Source organism: Protopterus annectens, chromosome 2.part2, assembly GCF_019279795.1.
Source record: "Protopterus annectens isolate FY-2018-M chromosome 2.part2, PAN1.0, whole genome shotgun sequence".
NCBI classification, from domain to species: domain Eukaryota; kingdom Metazoa; phylum Chordata; order Ceratodontiformes; family Protopteridae; genus Protopterus; species Protopterus annectens.
Genome location: NC_056730.1, coordinates 485,695,865 through 485,705,294, shown reverse-complemented (window position 1 = coordinate 485,705,294; position 9,430 = coordinate 485,695,865).

The following is a 9,430-nucleotide window of genomic DNA, read 5'->3' as shown; positions in this document are numbered from 1 at the left end:
TATATATATATATATATATATATATATCATATATTTATATATAGTTTTATATATGTTTTAGTTATTGTGAATGAAATAAAATATATTATGATAGATGGGACCAGTCACATGACTATCAATTGGGTGATGTAACATGAGTATAAAGGTGTGGTATTTTTAGTGCTTGTATACACCTGAAGAAGCTTAATTGTGAAAGTGCTTGTGTTTGCACCAAGTAAAGGCCTGTTCTGGATTCCAAAGTCAGTAACATGTTGTATAGCAGTATGCATAAATGCTACATATAATCAAGTCCATACATGTCAGTTACAACTTTTTCTATTCATTCAGACTAAACTTCTCACCACAGCTATAAAATCATAGAAAGTGGGGCAATTTTATTTATCTCTTGCTGACTGGGTTAATCCCACCAGGCTAGAAGCTTCTTTTCAGGGGAGACCCTAGGTAGTATTTATACTACTAAGGGAAATTTGCCCAAGGCATCGGGGAGCATCTCCTACTTTTTGATAAGTGCTTTGGGATCTCTTACATTCACCTGAGCTACCACTAACTCAGGCAGATCATGGAGCCTTGGTTTAACATCTTATCTGAGGGACTATTATAAATAAGTGTCTATAACTAGTGGTTAATGGACATTCAATGAGCTGGGCAACATAGCAAATCTGCTGGCTGACAAATTCACTTCCAAATGTACCCCCCGCCACACCCATAGCCACCTTCCAAGAAATACCTTCAAACATAACCCCTCCAACTATAAACAGAGGGCATGTCCTGGCTGTGCTCACTAAGACCAAGAACACAGCCTCAACGGGCCTCAATAACATCCCAGGATGCCTACTGAATAATTTAAAATATGACCTATCAGGTCCACTGGAGGTAGTATTTAACTATAGTCTTAAAACAGGCTTCATGCCATGAGACTAGAGGACTGCAATGGTCATTCCTGCTTCCAAAGGGCGAAGCATCAACAGATCCTGGACACTACTTACTCATTAGTCAGACTAGTCTTACATGCAAAGCCATGGAAAGAATTATCACATAAATGATCAGCAAAGACATAGGAGACATTCAGACAATGGATGCATCCCAGTTTGGCTTTGTCAAAGGACGATCATGCCTACTGAACCTGGTGGACTTCTTTAAGAAGGTCACTAAGGCAATGGATGAGGGTAAAATGGTACATACTGCCTACCTTGACCTGGCTAAGGAATCGAATACAATACCCCACTCAGGCATCGTTAATAAACTTACAGAATTAGGCATAAACCCCCTATATATCACACTGGATCGCCAACTGGCTCACAGATAGGACCCAAGAAATTAGGAATGGTGAGACCACCTCCTCAAAGAGGCCAGTCACCAGTGGAGTCCCTCAAGAATCTGTGCTTGGCCCGCTCCTCTTTGGCATCTACTTCTCAGAAGTCAAGGTTAATCTCAAAGGCCTCTGGCTGACCAAGTGTGTAGATGATTGAAAACTGGGAACAGTCACTGAATCCCCCCAAGACACTAACATCTTACTTACAAGAGGGTCTAATATAAACAAATGACTGGTGCCAAAGCCAAAGCTTAAATCTCAATGCCAAGAAATGCATTATAGTATCTTTTGGGAAGGCAGCCACCACAGCAAACTACATCATCAATAAAACACCACTAAGAGTTGGCCCATTAGTCAGGGATCTGGGAACACATACAGACAGTTACCTGCCCTTTGACCAACATGTATCCAAGGTAGTAATGACATTTTTCTATGTTTCTCAACTAAGTATGTGGCATCTAGAACTAATGAAGTCATTGCATCACTATACTCCAGCCTCATCAGACCCATCATTGAGTATAATGGCCCCTTCAGTATGTACCTGATAAGACACATGCAGAATGTCCACAAATGTTCCTTACAAAAAGAATACAGGGCAAAAACATAACGTTCTATGCGGATCACCTCAAAGCCCAATTTCTATACTCAGTCTCCTACAGACTACTGAGAAGTGATCTATGCCTGTCCCTCTCTAACCCTATTTAAACATAATGTAAACCATTGGATGGGAAATCAAAAAATCACCCCTGTTCTGGAGCCTGCATCTCTGATAGACAGAGGCAGTCAGTAAAAAATGTCGTAACTAGCAATCACTCCTTATATAAACACCTAAAACATATAACTTGTGGCACACATTTGGGGTGCATGGCTAGACTTATAAAGGCCCTAGTGGTCATTAGCCTGGTATATACCTATGAATCTATAAAATGGAGCATAAGCATCTGCTTCTATTTTTGACTCTCACTTACTCCTGGATCTATTCCAGTCTGAATATTAAAATCATCCAGAATGATGCTTTCATTTTGGAGAGATAAACAAGAGCAGTGGAGCAGATTTTCTAGAGTGGGTATATTGTTGCCAGGGGGTATATAGCATTCAATTATGTTTATTAGTTTTTTGGAGTTGAGTTGCAGTTGGGCGAACAATATTTCTGCATTGTCAGCAGAGGGATATTGTATACTTAGCATATGCACTGTGAGATGGTTCTTAAATAATATAGCAATGCCACCACCTTTTTTGTCCTTTATATCCTTCCTTAGTATATTGTACCCTGGGGGAATAATTTTACTATCATTGATATGTGGCTTTAGCCAAGTCTCAGTTATAACCACTATGTCTGGCAGGTATAGAGAAAGACAGGCATGCAGGCCACGGATTTTGTTGGGGATACTTCTACAATTTATATTTAGAAACAGTAGGTCAGTAGTTTTCCTAGGTAGTTCATTTAGGCTACCGGGGAGAAGGGGAATTTGCAGGGGGAGGTAGGTTTGTAGTAGTTGTTGGTCCAGGGTTGGGATGAATATCACCAGAGCAAGATAATTTAGAAGCAATGTAGAGAATGGACTGCAGGAGTTTTGTGATTCGTCTGCTGAATTTTAGGGAGGGTTGATGATGTTTGGGGTGAGGTAGTACTTTAAAGCATGAGTAGTCAGTGGGTGATAGGGTAAGGATAGAGGAAGAGATAGAGAAGTAAGACTGAATGTACTTATGATGAGAGGCAGCAGTGCCTGCATAATGTGGGGTTACCTGTAGGTGTGTATGGTAAGAGGTGAGGAGAGAAAGTGTAAGTAGTACAATTATGGAAGCAATATGTACTAGTAACATGTTAGTAAGATGAGTGGATTGTAGTCTTTGCGCAGGGTAGGGTTTGGGAGTGATATTTGGTGTATCACTGATAGGAGGAGTAGTAGAGTGGAGTTAATTAAGGGAGGGCTTAGGAGGAGATTTGGATGATATGGGTAGATGTACGTGATTGGGTAATGAGGTGGGAGGTGTGGTTATCTGTAAAGATATATGTAGATGTATTGAGGTGGGTGGTAATTGGGGGAAGGATAGGGGAGCGAAGTGAGCCCGAGCATAGCAAGGGCAAATGCAGAGAGGCTACATCGGCTGGCGGGATGAGCAAAGAGAGGAATGCACACAAAAACAATCAGTGGAGAACGTAGGTTTGTAGAGAAGTGTTAAGATAGTTAGAAGATACGGGCAGAGAAGGAAGGGAGAGCTTAGGGGTAGTAGTAACTATAAGTAGTGAATGAGTTTTAATAGAAAAGCCAGTAAGATTATTATGAGAAAGAGAGGTGTAAGGCAGGTTCTGGTTGGTAACCAACTACAGCGCTAATGGCAGGTAAGAAATACAAGATTTATTTGCAGTCTCAAGGTATAGTTAGAGTCAGTGAGACCTGTGGTTATCCTTTGTGGCACATGCCTGCTCTTAACAACTGAGCTGGTGGGGAACCATGAAGTGGGCTGCCAAGCCGGGTATTTCCAGGCTGTTTTCAAGGAACCCTGAGTGTCATGGCCGGGTAATGACCTGTAAAGGAAAGATATGGGTTAACTGGATATGTCCGGAGATACAGTACATGTGGGTGGGGGGGGGAGTAAAGAGAGTGGCAAGTACAGAAAATATAGGCAGCAGGTTAATATTCTCACAAATATCAGCAGATCATACAATAAAATGTGCAGTAGTTAAGACAGAGTATATCAAATAGCAATTTACCTTTGCTAATACTTCAACAATAAAACGTCCTACACATTGACGAAGTCAGTTAACAATATCCCTTATGATAATTAGGTCCAGAATTATACTTAGAGTTGAGTGCAGCTGTAAAGACTAATTAGTACTTTTAGTCAAATTAGTATGTAATAAACCCACACTATAGTCACCGCTTTTGCTAGACTTTAACTACACCTTTCAGTGAGATAGCTGACCACTATACACTATGCATTAGATTGTCTTGGCAGTGGTAATAACCTTTGAAATGAATATAGTAGCATACACCATGGAGCAATATACAATAACTAAGCCCTGGTTATGCCCTTCACATAGGTAGCTGCAGCATATATTGTAAATACAAGTGTGGAAAACAGCATTTGTATATAGTACTAGTAGCCAATGATTATTTCCTAGACAATATTTTCAGCGGTGGTATTTCTACATTGTACATTTACTACTGCATTCAGTCGCTATTCACAGTATTACAGTCATTATTGTGACAGTGCTGACACTTTCTAATTAGGCCATGGGAAGACTTAAGTGGTATAAGCTTCAGTTTCTAGTCCTGTAGATGAAAATGCTATGATATATAGTCACGGAAGGCAATCACTCTAACTCCTTCAAACTAAAGTCTTAGCCTGTAATGTCCACCAGTTAATTTAAGTTACATTAGCATCAATCACCAAGAATTTTCTTCGTAATGCTCAACAGTTCCAATAAAAATTGTATTAGCAGCAATCTCTAATAAACTTGGTTAGAAACATAAAGAGATACAATTAATACACTTTAAATTAAAGTAGCAGCAGTCACTACAATCTTTATAGCACATGGAAGCGATACAGTCATTACTGACTGAATATTCCACTGCAGCACAGAGTGCTAGGAAGATGCTCTTATGGTTGTGTGATTGCTTTCATAGCAGGCCTTAGGCATAGGCCAACTAGGCGGCCGCCTAGGGCGCCACTCTGGTAGGGGCACTTTTCCAGTATTTATTTGGTGTAGGTAGACCAGGATGGGGGCACCAGCTAGTGTGGTGAGGGGCGCCATGGAGCCCTTTTGCCTAGGGCGCCAGTTGACCTAAGGCCACTCCTGATTGCTTTAATTATAAAAGGGTAGCCAGAAATGTGCTAAACACATATCTCTGACCTCTGTTCACAAATATACAAAATGATGCTGTTAGCATTTTGTTTTTCTGCTGTAGTAAACACCAGAAGTCTTGTAGCAGGGGGTAAACAGATCACAGTGGAGAGATAGAGTGGAAAGAAATGGCACCTTTTCCTGCAGTGAGTATTTGAATGGCACAAAGGATTATGGGAGGGAATACAGTGGAGCCCTACAGAAGTATGGGAAATGGAGTTCTAAGCTATCATGAGGCAGATATAGAGAGTTTATGGCAGAGATGGAGATAGGTAAGAGAGATAGTATCATAAGTACAAAAGCTCAACACCGGCCGGCTGGATGAGCAAAGAGAAGAATGCACACAAAAAACAATCAGTGGAGAAGGTAGGTGTGTAGAGAAGTGTTAGAATAGTTAGAAGATATGGGCAGAGAAGGTAGGGAGAGCTTAGGGGTGGTAGTAACTATAAGTAGTGAAACAGTTTTAATAGAAAAGCCAGTAAGATTATTATGAGAAAGAGAGGTGTAAGGCAAGTTCTGGTTGGTTACCAACTACAGCACTAATGGTAAGTAAGAAATACAAGATTTATTTGCAGTCTCAAGGTATTGTTAGAGTCATTGAGACCTGTGGTTATCATTTGTGGTAGATGCCTGCTGTTAACAAGTGAGCTGGTGGGGAACCATGAAGTGGGCTGCCGAGCTGGGTATTTCCAGGCTGTTTTCAGGGACCCGAGTGTCACGGCCGGGTAATGACCTCTGACCTCTGTTTACAAATATACAAAATGATACTGTTCGCGTTTTGTTTTTTTGCTGTAGTAAACACGAGAAGCCTTGTAGCAGGGGGTAGACAGTCATATAAATATTACTCTTGACACAACTGCAATGCTAGAGTGCAGAACAGAGCCATATATCTCTCACATCTAAACAGACCACTGTGACTAGATCCTTTGGCCTAAGGCATCAGTTATTGACCTGGAAAAATAATAAGATTTGAAAGACAGGCTCTAGATGGCAGAACATCATGCTGTAACAAGTTCAGTACTGATGTGTAAAGCCAGAGTTATACAGTTGTTTAATCGGGCATTTTTCAAATATCAAATTAAAGTTGCTATTTAAGCTTGTAGGTCTGTAATTAATGTGAGTATAGGTTCATAGGTTGGTACAAGACTATTAGCCCTAGGGCCTATACAAGCCTAGCCATAACAATTATCTGGATATTTCTTCCCACAATATTTACTTCCCTGGACCCCTGAAAAGCATTGCTCCCTACACAGACAAAGAATCACACACACAAACATCCATACTTGCCATGTCTAGGAATAGAACCCCTACCAAAGTACTATATCACACTACAGCATTACGCTGTTATAGGACATACCATGGAGATGTGATGGGCCACCTTTAATCCGTGGCATAATGACTGCTTCTAATCACTCAAAGGAAATATGGGTATTAAGAAACTATTGAAAAGCATGATCAGCAGTAATGCACAGAACTACTTATTAGAACAAATAAAAACACTAAGAAAGGGCTGCATCAATGCAATAGTTGGATTTTATGGACTTATGGCATGAAATACTGGGCAACTGAGAGATAAGTGGACATACTGCAGGTTCTGCAACCACAGTGGGTATGTCAAAGTCTTAAATGTTGGACTGGGGATCAGTTCTGGGCCTCTTTAGCTTCTTCTTTGGTGAAAGACAGATGTCCAGGGATGCAGACTCTGCCATCCTGGACTGGGACAAGTGTTTAAGATATTCAGTCTCAAGAAAGGTGTTGAAAGACAAAAGCCTCCACCTAAGGGTTTTGGGAACAAACAACTGACAGATGGAGCAATATTTTTGATTATGTTCCAGATCTAGGCAGAAGAGACACTTGGAATGCAACTCCTTGTACAGAATCTGCATACAGCACTCACACTTAACCCTCCTAGCTGGCATCTAACAACTATGAACAAAATTAGAGTAAGAAAAAAGGAATATTCCCCAACAGGGAACTTATCTGAATAAATGACTGAGTGAAGCAATGGTACCAGTGACCAAATAGCCATCAGTCTAAATGGATGCACAACCTAGATTTGGGCTGGAGATGATGTAGTCTGAGGATCCACTCTCACATATTTTATCCAATATGTACTACAAAATTGTATATGTGTATAGCTTATCTGTCTCTTCTGTTAAACTGTACAAATATTGAATACCTTGCTATGTATCAAAGTTTCTTTCAAAACCTAGAGGACACTTCCTCCAAACTGAAAAATAATGCAAATATAACACCTACACTGCTAATAAGTGATACACAAGAATTTACTTCCCCATCTTAGAGGGAATTCCAAAAGCTGAATTTGAATTGATGGGCCATCCAAGCATATGAGAACAGCAGGGGATAGCTGGGCTCCCTGCAGTCAAAGCATTATACCAAAAGGATCCTCCCTGATTAACATTATGACTGTATAAAATCCAAAGCAGTAATCTCATCATGATAGAAGTTGTGGCAGGATAGCCCAAGGACTATGACTCAGAAAGCTGAATCCTACAGTACAGAAGAACATACTGCAGAAAGCCTAAATCCAGAAGTCATGGTCAGAATACTATTGTTTAGCTATAAGATCTGTGCGTCATATATCCTGGGTCTGGAGTTCAAGACTGACTTAAAGTCACAATCTGTGAAGTGTTTACATGTTCTCCTCAGTCTCCTCACAAAAACATACTGCTTTACTGGCTACACTAAACAGTCTAGTATCTGTCATTGTGACCCAGGCCACGGCTGACAAAAATCCACAGACTAATCTGCTAGCTTGGTTAACAAATGAGACATAAATAAAATGAATAAGAATAATTGTCAAGATGTGCACCAGAGAAATGGTCATAGCACAGATGTCTGCAATATGGACAAGCCTGAATCAAGAAGCAGCCATATCGCTAGTGGAGTGGCCTTTGACCTCAATCTTTTCCAATAAGCAGTTTGCCACTTTAGGTAAAAAGATGAAGCTTTTGGAAATCCACCTGGAAACTGAATTTTCAGCAACTCCAATCTTTTCCTTCACCATACTGAATGAGACAAATAACTGCTCCATCTTCCTAAACCCATGCTTCCAACATTCAGGTAAAACCTGAGCCAATGGTACAAATCCAAGATGTGAACAGCTCTTTCGCACCTGATGTCTCACCCAAAAAAAGAAAAAGAAAAATGGGAGATGAATGGACTGATTTAAGGCTAACTGGGAAATCAATGTTATGAGAAAAATGAGTTAGTCTTAGGGGAAACCCATAACTTTTGAGAGACCAGATATGATTCTCAATACTTATGGGCCTGCAGCTTTATGATCCTGCGAATACACGTGATGTTCACTACAAAAAAAAAGTTTTTCAAGAACACAAATCAGTGTTGCTGAACCAGGAGGTTCAAACAGGGATACGCAAGATTTCAGTGATATATTTTAAAGCACATGAAGGAGAAGGGCTCTTCAAAGGTGCCAGAAAATGCGACCAATCATCCCCCTATAAGGGCAGAAATAGCTGACACATGCATACTATGAAATAACTTAGGTCCAAGTCATACAGGTGCCCAGCACATCAGGATGACTTGTAAGCTGACTAAATGCGATGGCATATGATGCCAGTCCATCCAAGCAAGAAACTCTTTCACTTGATAATCTGTTTAATGGAAGGTTTTCTAGTAGTTTCAGTTACTTCTGAAATAACAGCTGGGAGACCTGGTTGGATGAGGGAATCTAAAACAGAGCCAATGCCTTGAGATGAGCTAAGTTACCTCTCTAACCACAAAAGATCCCATCAGTTAGTGCTGGGGAGTTTCCTCTCTTACCAGGTGTTCTGGTTTCAGACCCAAGTTCCCTTAGCCTGGGATAGAAACATTTACAGTTAATACATCAGGATAATGCTTAAAGGCCTACAGATGCATGAGACACAGAGAGATGTATTTCCACTTAATACTTACTCAAGTGGCTAATCCTCATTCTGCCATTGTCACTGACATTTTGTATTACACTTCTTAAAAGTATACAGCATACCCATTTTATTACAAAGAAAAGTATCCCATATAGGTTATCAGATATGTACATTACCCATTAAATCATATAATTAACAATACAAAATAGGCAAAACCAACTGAGAAATGTGACTGGAGAATAAATGTTCCCGAAGAGGGAATTAATTGCCAAGGAAAGTCCAGTGAAAAATGAGTGTACCTGTTCATGACAAATTCAAATATGGTGAAGCAAAGCACCCAAAAACAGATGCCATGATTTTTAACGTTGCTAAAGATGGCTG